Source organism: Nicotiana tabacum, chromosome 2, assembly GCF_000715075.1.
Source record: "Nicotiana tabacum cultivar K326 chromosome 2, ASM71507v2, whole genome shotgun sequence".
NCBI classification, from domain to species: Eukaryota; Viridiplantae; Streptophyta; class Magnoliopsida; order Solanales; family Solanaceae; genus Nicotiana; species Nicotiana tabacum.
The window spans coordinates 70,475,176-70,486,453 of record NC_134081.1 but is presented as its reverse complement, the minus strand read 5'-3'; the positions used below and the strand labels follow the sequence as shown (position 1 = coordinate 70,486,453).

Below are 11,278 nucleotides of genomic sequence, written 5' to 3'. Positions count from 1 at the left end.
GTAGCACGTAAGTTGTCCGTGCAGATCCGAGATATGATAGCACATGAGTTGTCCGTACGGTTGTGATTATTGGCACGTGAGTTGTCCGTGTGGTTGTGATTATTGGAACGTGAGTTGTCCGTGCAGTTATGAGTATTGGCACGTGAGTTGTCTGTGCGGTTGAAATTATTGGCACGTGAGTTCTCCGCGTGGTTGAGATATTATTGACACGTGAGTTTTTCGTGCAACACGTGAGTTGTCCATGCAGCGTGTGGATAAGGATCCATCCGTCTAGAGTCACCCTCTCATGTTTCTCTCTTGATGGTGTACACGCAGTATGTGAAAAACTGATCAGCGGTTTGGTTCGGTTATTACATTTCTTCTCTACTTGAAATTTTCCTTGGTTGCAATGTTTTATGAGAATGTTTTATGTATATGCTGGATTGTTAACTGATACAGAGTTTAGCATATTACCCTTGTACATCGAGGTGACTTTATCTGTGTTTTCATGATTTGATGATATTATTACTGTATACTTGTGAAAATTCATGAGCTGAGCAGGTTATTAGCGATTGATAATTCTTACGTCAATTATCTCACCGAGGTTAGTTATTATACTTGTTGAGTACATGGTGTCAGTTGTACTCATACTACATTCTGCACTTAATTATGCAGATCCAGGTATTGTACCGAGCTGTGAGTTATTGTGATCGTTGTTCCGAGTTGCCTAGAGACGAGGTAGAGCTGCATTTTCACTGCAGTCTTTGGCGTCTCTTTCCATTTCAGTTGTTGTTGCTTTTATTCAGACAATATTTCTATTTTGTATTTCCAGACTTATAGTGTGATTCACGATCATGGAGCAGGTCTCACGATCGCGAAGGCTTAGTTTGGGCAGAGGAATTTTTGTCCTATGCGTTCGTGATGGAGACTTGCATTCACGCTTTGGTGATTAGTGGTGTTGACAACCAATTTTGACCCTCTCCTTTTAAATTAAATTTTTACACTTATTAATCCACAATAAATATAGTGGAGTATGAATGTGATAATCCCTTGTTTTCGCTCGTTTAGAAATGAACTCAAACTCACCCATGAGAGAAGAGATAGCAGAGAAAGAAAAATGAGTGATGGATATTGATCCAACTTTTCGACTCCATTTAAGAGCATCTTCAAAGTAAGAAGGAGGGGAAGAGGGCGAGGACACCACAGATTTTTGGAGAAGCTAGGACAAGCACGGTTGAAATTAGGGATTCTGACAGATGGAGTTAGATTTGAAATGTTTTTGTTTATTACTCTAGTTTGAAGGGAGCCTTGGCGTAACTCGTAAAGTTGCTGGCATGTGACCAGAAGGTCACGGGTTCAAGCCGTGGAAACAACCTCTTGCAGAAATGTAGGGTAAGATTAAGTACAATAGACCCTTGTGGTTCGGCCCTTCTTTGGACCCCGCGCATAGCGGGAGCTTAGTGCACCAGGATATCTTTTTTACTCTAGTTTCTTTTTTAATTTATTTATGTAATTCTTTTTAAGAATTAATTTGTGTGGCGCTCTTCACGCTCAATTTGAAGCACTAGAAACCAGTGTTTTAAAAGGCGTGGGCGTAAGGCGGGGCGTTTTACATATGCCTCAGCGAGGCGTAAGCCCCGAGACACGGGCGTACGCCTCGAACGCCCGAGCGTACGCCTCTTGAGACTTTCACCCCACACCTTCGCCTCGGAGCGTTTTTGGTGCGCCTCGCCCCAAGGGTCGTCCCGAAAACGCCTTTTAAAACACTGCTAGAAACCAGTTATTGATTATTTTAAGGACCACTTTGTCCCTTCGCTATTTTAGAACATAAAATCGAGAATTAGGGACCAAAAAAAATTCAGGTCCATAAGTATGTTTCTAAGGACCAGAATTTTAACTAGTCGCTAAAGGTTGGTCGCTAGACCTTTTTCTTGTAGTAATTCCACTTGCAATCGACAAACTTCCCTTAATCTTTCCTATTGGATTGGATTGTTTTGGTGGAAGAAATAAAGATTGCAACTTTGATTTCTTGAATTCTGAGGATTGAATGCCTATCGAACCATTTGCATCATACTTTCCTGAAACCTACACTCAGTATATTTTTATAGAAGTATCTTGCATTATTTCATTCTCTTTTAGATAATTTTATCTATATTCTTACAAACAAGTCAAGTAGAGGACAAAAAAAAGAGGACAATCCACATTGATCATTCACACAAATGTGTACTTTGTTCATCCATGTACAATTGTTTATTCAAAGATTTATTTTGATATTATTTTATAAAAGTATACCACATGGCATGAACCACTAATCAGCTCCTTTAGAGCATATTATCATCAGGTGATTAGCACTATAAAGGAGCTGATTACAATATTTTTTTAAATATAACAAATGAAAGCTATCAGCTTAAATATGATTAAATTGAGAGCGTGCAAATGCAGTAAACATTTTGGCTAATGAAAATGGAATCTTATTTAAGACAACGCACTAATGTATTTTGTAGGGATTAGAACAACTCATTTCTGGTCATTCAATGGCAAGATTGGTCGTATCCTATTACCTATACCACTATTTCTACTTCATCGACCATACAGCTTTGTGAATGCCAACCCGCTGTTAGTGTATTTGTGAGAAAACTACTCTGTGGTTCTGTATTTTGCCACCTATATCTAAGGCAAGTTGAAATCGAAAACGAAATTTTCATTAAACAGGATATTGAGAAGATAGACATAAGAGAAAATCATTGAAGCCCAGGCAAGTACCCTGTGGTTCCATAAATACTAGTACTACGCAATCCCTCTCTTACTTTAATCTTTTCGTTTTAATACAGCTAATGTTAAACATAATCAAATTGTAAGACTGCAAAAGCAGTACACATTTTGGGTAATGAAAAATGAATCTTTCATCCTCCTGATACAAGGCTAAAAGAAGCAAAGCTCCTTGACAACTCAACTGTAGTCACCTCTTAATCATTTACAAAATATATACCCAATTAAATTCGATATAATTTTCAATGACATTTAACTTCCAGCAGAAAGAAGTAAAAACTTGCGGTCACCCGAAATCACATAATTGACAAGGTGTAGGGAGAGGGGATTTGTTCTTCTGAGACACCCCACCTTCTAGAATGTTAAGAAGATTTATTGAACTGACGTAGAAACAGTAACCTTACCGATAAGAAAACTGATGTATACTTTAAAAAAACTACTTTTGTACATAAATTTTGATAGTCAAGCCTCACTCCATATTCTATTGATGAGTGGGATTATTGAAAAATGGAAATGCCCTCAAAGGAAGAGCTCAAAAACAATTTTTTAACATAATACATCACTTCCAAATTGCAAGCAAAGGTCTTTTAAACCCATCCCCAGATGCACTACATGTTATGGCCTCTGCCGTTCTAAATCCAATCTGCATTCAGATTAAAAATCAATGAGTCAGTCATACATACCCATGTGAAAAAATATTTAAAGTTTTTTGAAGGATAGACCTCTATTGTGGGTGATGATATTACGGGTACTTCCCTTATTTAAATTTTTTTTGGAATAATTCAATCAACTTAGTTATTGTTAAATTTACAAAATTAAGATATGACTAATTTGCCCTTTCTTAATTAAACAAAAGATTATAATAGAAAAACATATAAAAGAGCAAAGCAAGCAGAACATCATGGAGGTGGCACTCAGTTCAATTTTCGTACGGAATAAGACGACAATAGCAATAACCCATTACAAATTCGGGAAAGTACGGACCAAAATCAACCATTTACCTATCAACTTTGAGAAAATTGAGGGATCCAAAGTTGAAAACGTTGTACCTTTTGAGGGTTGTATTTGACCGGAGGAGGGATCCAAAGGAAAGTTAGTATTATGAAGTTGAACATGAGGGAATGTTGAAATTATCTCCTTTAAATAAAACAAAAATAAAATAAAAAGAGGGTAGAATTCCCTCTGCATAGCGAGAATAATATTAACATGCTTCAAAGGAAAAAACTTGACCATCTTTTTTTATGCAAAGGGGGAAAAAATCCCAACATATGAAGAAAGCATGCATCTGAAGCTAGTAACATATGAAGGGATATACCTCAGATACAAGATGCTTTTTGTAGTATGAATCCCAAGGCTGAGGCTCCAAAATAAAGACACCGCCCTACTACGAAAAAAATACAGTTAAATGTTATGCGGGCAATAGAATCCCAGTACCCAATTATTTATTATTTTTTTATAACCGTGGTGTCTAGGCCAGCTTGCGTACACCTCGACTAGTTACATGGATACCTGCTAGTTCCCACCAACAACAGGTACCAGGTAACTCTATCCACCAAAGCTTGAACAGGTGGGAAGAAATCACATAGTGTTTTTTGTCTCCACTAGAAATTGAACCTGACTGCTTCATTGACCACTAGGCTACGAGTAATCCCAATACCCAATTAAACATGACTTTTTTCGGTTATCAAGTAGTTGCTCCTTATAATACAAGAATATTACCGGTGAAAGAAGCCTCCAGACTTTTGAAAACAAAGTTATTAATCCCTCATCACCCCAGTTTAATTGCACCCACTTTGTCACACTTAAACTGCACCAAAAGAAATTAAACTGATCATGCTCATATACATGGAATTAAAAAATCACAATACTAAAGAACATACTTTGCTTTACTCTTGCTTCAGATTGTATGAGATACAGAAAAGCAGAAAAATGGGTCTAATCTTCTTCGTAATAAACTCAGGGAGTGATTCAAGGCCTCAATCTTCAGAAAGCCAAAGATTGAGAATGCTGCACCCACCCCCAACAGTCGGGCCAAACATCCCATTCCCCCAAGAAAGAAAGTAGAAAAAGAAAGGTCCTCCAATCAAATTTAGAAGAGTATTGCAGTTGATCTCAAAATTGTTGCACACTAAAGACATGACTACTGGAAGATAATAGTAGATAACTGAGTTGGAGTCGTGCATTACAGCTTGTAAACATTTTTTGTGGAGTTTATGCCTGAAATATTGACTTATCAAATTAAAGAAATAAACAAATAAAGAAACGACTAGAATGTTTTGAAGTTAAATTAGGCTGGAGATCAAAGTAAAGAAACAACAAAGATAAAATTCTGAGCTTTTATTAATCATTAATATTGTGCATGGTTGCTTCACCCATTCAATGATTCAATGAATATCAACTTTGACTCATAAAGAAAACGCTTCAGCATAAGCATGAGAGTCCATAAAGTTTCTCTGTTCCCCTCTTTATACTGCGCCTTTGTGGTGTCAAATAAGACTTCTTATTCCAATGGACTGGAGCTAAAGGAAAACAAGCAAGACAGAGTCCAACTCCAACCAAATCATAATCACCTAGGACTGGTCAAAGTTTGGATATCAGCATAACAAAACAGAAAAGCTTCTCCAGCTAATAAACTCTCTAAACTTTTGCACTTTCCTTTTATCATCATTTCATAACTTTCCTCTACCACCAAAAGAAGTGCACCTTTAGAATAAAATTTTGGGTGATTTCAGAACTGAAAGATTCCACGTCTCTTGAACCATACACGGAAGATGACGCTAAAGAAAACGAAATCTTACCAAATAATTGTATCATAAGATGTATTGCCTCTTGGATGCCAATACCGAATAATGATGAGATGTTGCAGTATCATTCTTTGCCCTTCTATTAAGTGACTCTGCCACATGGTCTTGCAAACAATTTACATTCTTCAATTCCGCTAATTTGTCACCCCCTTCAGCCACTGTTCTAGTACTCTTTACCGTTTCCCTGAGAGTCTGATAGGCATCATTAATTCTTGCTGGAAGAGGTGAACAGAGATAATCAAAGTTACTTAAGATGACTATATGGATAACAGAATATGATATTATTTGCAACTATGCCAATAAGTCGCAAAAGAGATCAAGAGGCCAAATTTATGCATTAAACAGGGGGAATAAAATTAAAAAGCGACAGTATGACGCAACAATCTGACTGCACAAAACAATTGTTTGGTCCAGCTAATTGCACAAGAAAAATCAACAAAATGCACTATGTGGGTTCAAAACGAAATAACAAAATCCAATTCAGGTAATTTCTAATAAAGACTGGTCCGTGAAAGTTAAGTTTATGCAGTTCACAAATAACATGACAATTTAATGCATCTTAGGGTGCGCTTGGCATGAAGAAAAATATTTTCCTTGGAAAATAAGTAATTTTCTTACTTGTTTTCTGGTATTTGGTTAGCTAGCAAATAATATTTTTAAAGAAATATATAGTTTAGACAAACACTATGGGAGACGAAATGGGTAAGGACGGTAGGTTGGGGTCTAGTGGCGGGGGTGGCGAGGGTAGGGGTGGGGGTGACGGAGAAGGGGAGGGTTGGGGAGATGGGGGTGACTGGGTTTGCCCGGGGCGGATTAAGGATGGGGGGATTAGGGTTGAGGTGGACGATTAGAGTAGGGGTGGGCATCGGTCGGTTCGGTTCGATTATGAATATTATCGGTTTAGCATATCGGTTATCGGTTTACAAATATGATAAACCAATAACCAAACCGATAAGATATTAGTTATCGGTTAATCGGTTATTGATCATTATCGGTTCGGTTATCGGTTTACCCGATAAGATAACTCAATGTAGAGTTAAGCAAAAAAGAGAAGAGTAAAACGGTTTTAAAACTCGTTTCTGGCCACAACTAAAACAGTTTTATATCAGTTCTGGACAGTGGACACAACTAATTGTGCTAATCTTCCTGCTAGCTTTGACTTAATCTGACCCCTGCAATACAGTTGTTGTATCACATGTCTTACCAATTGTGCTAAAATAGTTTTATATCGACAACTAATATTCAACGTAATCAACACTGCATTGAACAAAGAATCTACAACAAACATAATCAAACACTGTATTGAACAAAGAATCTGCAACTAATATTCAACATAATATTGCTGCTACAACTTTCTAGTTTCCAACACTACAAACATCAACATAATGTTGCTGCTAAGCCATAAAATTTACAACTAATAGTTCAACACTACAAACAGTTGTCCAATTGTTTGAAAGAGTAGGGATGACATCAATAGAATCAAACACAACTAATAGTTCAAACACATTAATAACAATACAAAGTAGTAGCAATTTTACCTTAATATTAACAAGTCCAAACATAGTACTAATAGTTCAAATTCGAGTTAAAAAGAAAAGAGCAATGTAATGCATGGTTATTCCAATGCAATCTGATGTGTGGTTATAATTCCATAGTTTCGTACATTATGTGCCTTGCATTTTACATGCTTTAATGATAAATTATACTTTATTTGTACATAATGGAGTCTATTTTATGTGTAGGTGAATTGGAGATGAAAGTAGAGAAAAAGGGATACTTAAACGTTGAAAGTGTGCTCGAGAACAGTGAAAAGGAAAGACCTGGCGAGGCCAGTCTAAGGCCGGGCTGGACCAGGCTTTAGACTGGCGAGGCCAGCCAAATTCCAGGCGTTAGGCTGGTGACGCCAGGCCTGAGGCCAAGCCCAATCCGAGTTTTGAAGACTTAATTTGTTCCGGGTTTGACTAGGACTCGGCCCACACATTTAGGGTTTCTAATCAAATATGTTGCTACTGACTGCATACTGCAGTACCAGTAATTTCTTTTGATTGGTGAATGCACTACCAGTAAGGTTCTATTTTCATGACAAAATCTTAAAAAATGAATTAAAAGAATCTAGACATAAGGCAACTGAACAAAATACATATTGGTTTTATCCTACACCTACTTTTTCTGTGATTTTACAATTAATATTCTCAGAAGTTTTTCATTCTTAAAGTTAATTCTACGATTTCCTAGACAATGAAGTTCCATGTAGACAATGAAGATGAAGCAACTAAAAACTTACACGAAGAATGAAGATGAAGCTGAAGAATGCGGCTCAGAAATGTGAATTGTGAAGCAATTGAAGAGTGAAGAGTCTGAACTCTGAAGAATACGGCTGAGGCTGAGAAAGAATAGGAAAGAATGAAGCTCTAGCATATCTGAATATGTGATACTTAAGGGTAAAGTAGTAATTTCGTTAATCCTTATTAGGTTATCGGTTAACCCAATAACAGAATTGCCAAACCGAGGCCCGAACCGATAACCCAATAGTGATAAAATTCTAAACCGTTACCGAACCGTTAACCCAATAACCTAATACCGATAACCCAATAAATAATTAACGATTCGGGTTATCGGTTTTACCCGATATATGCCCAGCCCTAGATTAGAGTGTGGGGGTGAAGGGTGGGATAGGGAGGGTAGGGATGAAAAATAGTGTGGGGAAGGTTGAAAAAGAGTTTTCAAAAATGCTTTTCTCCTTTTGGTAGGGAAGTCATTTTCCTCAAATTGGAGGAAAATGTTTTCCAAAATATTTAAGTCAACTAAACATAGAAAAATTAATAAATATCTTCATACCAAACACACCCTTATAATCAGCTCCCCATTTCTTCGTGCCATAATCAGCTACATGTGAACCAAATGAGTAGACCAAATGAAAAGTTCAAATACTTACCACCACTAATGTCAATTCCAAGGATGCTACGGCAACTAAAGTTTTGCGCTGTAGTCAAGAAAAGATAACTGATATTAACAAAAGATAACAGAAAACGGAAATGTGTAACGTCTATAAGTGGACAATATTAGCTGGGATATCAAGAAAAAGTCCCACATGCGAGTGAAACCATTAAGGTGAAATCCTAATTCAGGAGCTGAATTCTAATTCAGAACCGATATGCAATTAAAAAACTTGTACCAATAGCGACTGTGATCAATCCCCTATTACAGCCAATATCAAGACAATCCTTGCCTTCAAACCACTCCTCTTCATAGCTTTTAATCTATCCCCTTTCTGTGCACAAAAATACCAATTAGTGAGAGTCCAGCTAAATGGGAACAAAACAAAAAGGGAATCTGAGCTGCTCCCAAATTGTTTCAACTTGGGAACAGTAAGATACTAAGATTTTCTCGAAGACACCACAGTAGTAGATACCTAAATTTAGCTGGAGATGATGTCACTTATATTAGATTAGGTACATAAAAGTCTTACAGATGTTTATCCATACTGTAATATGTATGAGGTAAGCATAAAATAGACAGAATTTTCAACCTCCCACCTCAAAGAATTACTAGGTGCGGGGGAAACTTATTCATTATTTCTCTTTAATTTAACAGATTAATTTCTCATACTGCTGATATTTATTATTAAAAAATAGAGGTGGATGGGGCAGATGAATATTTTAACCCAAAAAAAGGTAATACTACCAATTATCTCTAGTAACAGAACAATTGGAACATCAAAAAGACCACAAAAGCTAGACAACAAATTTCAAAACACGATTAGGGGGATTGATAAGATACTGAAAAAGAGATTCATAGTTCAAAAATCAACTGAATCTCCCCTGACAGTGTTTTAGGGAGTACTACAATCCACAACGCTAAGCACTGTGAACTTCTCCCGAGGGTCAGCTCACTTGGTAACTAGACTCACCTTCCACCTTGTATCATAACTTCATAAGTAACATCTTCTTCCCTTCTCCCATTCCCCCTTTTTCTATGCAGTAATAACAATAAAAATAAAAGAATAGTAAGTTTGATTGTTTTTGGTTTGATTAGAATGTGTTATTTTGGTTTTTAAGAATGTTCTGATTTTTTCCTTTGGAAAACAATTTTGTTTTATTAATCAAATAACTTTTCTCGTGTAGCGAATCCCACGGTGGATTCGCCATTAAAACTTGAAAGAGAAATTCAAAGAAAGAGAAAAGATATTAAAAGATTAAAATTCTGATTTTCATTCAACATGTCCTTGAATATACATCATAACAGGTATTTAACGAACATGGGGAAAAGTGCAAAAAGCTAACTTCGGGGTAAAATATCAACGCAACAACTATTTTTGGGACTCAAGTGTAATTATTCTAAACTAGGACCTATTTTCTTCATTTCCATTTGTTACATTCCATCCCCTTATAACAACCTTGTCCTCATGGTTGGAAAATACAGAGTAAAGCACTCGAATGCACTGGCTAGTTGCCTCCCTTGGCTTTGTAGTAACTTCCTGGATCTTGAGGCATAAGCATCCTGAAAATGTCTCCAACAATATACAGACCAACTTCATGAACTCCAAAATGCTATGCTCCACAAATAAAGTAAGTCCAAATTTGAATAATAATGGTAGCTCGACCACAGTCAACACAAGGTTTATCTGATGAGGCATTTCCTTCAGTATCTCCTATGCCTTTAATTCATCAGGAACAACAGCAACATACTGCTCCTGCTGGTGGACTTCGAGCTGATACACTTCCACACCAGAAACAACAAGCCCTTCTAGTGCAGACTTACTACAAGTATGTTTCTTTTCCATAACCATGAACTCAAATCATCAGCCAACAAATTCCGACTTTCCATCAGTTTTTCGCACCAATTCAACTTAGTACTTGCAACATTGTGTGCGTGGAATAAATCTTTCTCCTCTATCTCAACCAAAGTAACTGTTGCAGAAGAAACCTCCATTTTGCTATAAGCGAGCAAAATATCTTCAAGAGAATATAATTGAATGCCAAGGGCATAGAAGACCATATTTAATTGAATGAAGTCTTATTTAAATTGGGTGGGCAGGTTAAATTATCTTAAATAGGTGACCATATTTAAATTGGAAGAGACCGAGCATAACAGAAATAACGAAAATAGTACAAGTCTAAAACTAATAACATAAATAACTACGTCGATACATAAAAATCCCTAGAACTGGTAATACAGAGTCATGAGCTCTAAAATAGAAGTACAGGCCTGGAAATACAAAATAGAAATAATGTCCGAATAAAAACAACAACAATTGAAATGGAAAGAAACACCAAAGATTGTGGTGGAAATGTGGCTCTACCTCCTCTCTAGGCAACTCGGAACAACAATCACGGAAACTCACAGCTCGTTCCAACACCTAAAACTGCACAATTAAGTTCAAAGTGTAGTATTATTACAACCGACTCCATGTACTCAGCAAGTATCATAACTAACCTCAGCAAGGTAATAGAGGCAAGAATTATCAATGATACTCGCTAATAACCTGCTCAGCTCATGAATTTCCACAAGTACACAACAATAATATCATCAAATCATGAAATACAGATAAAGTCAACTCGATGTACAAAGGATAATATGCTAAACTCTGTATCAGTTAACAATCTAGAATATAGAGAAAATATGCTCATGAAACAAGTATACAACCAAGGAAAATTGCAAGCAGAGAAGAAATGCAATAACCGAACCAAACCACTTACCAAGTTTTCTCATACCGCATGTACACC

The 11,278-nt window shown here is 36.7% G+C and overlaps 1 pseudogene; it reads right to left on the bottom strand.

The window, feature by feature from the left end:
* Nucleotides 1-3,155: 3,155 nt before the first annotated feature.
* LOC107761233 (putative RNA methyltransferase At5g51130) lies at nt 3,156-10,550 on the bottom strand (annotated as a pseudogene).
* Nucleotides 10,551-11,278: the final 728 nt, after the last annotated feature.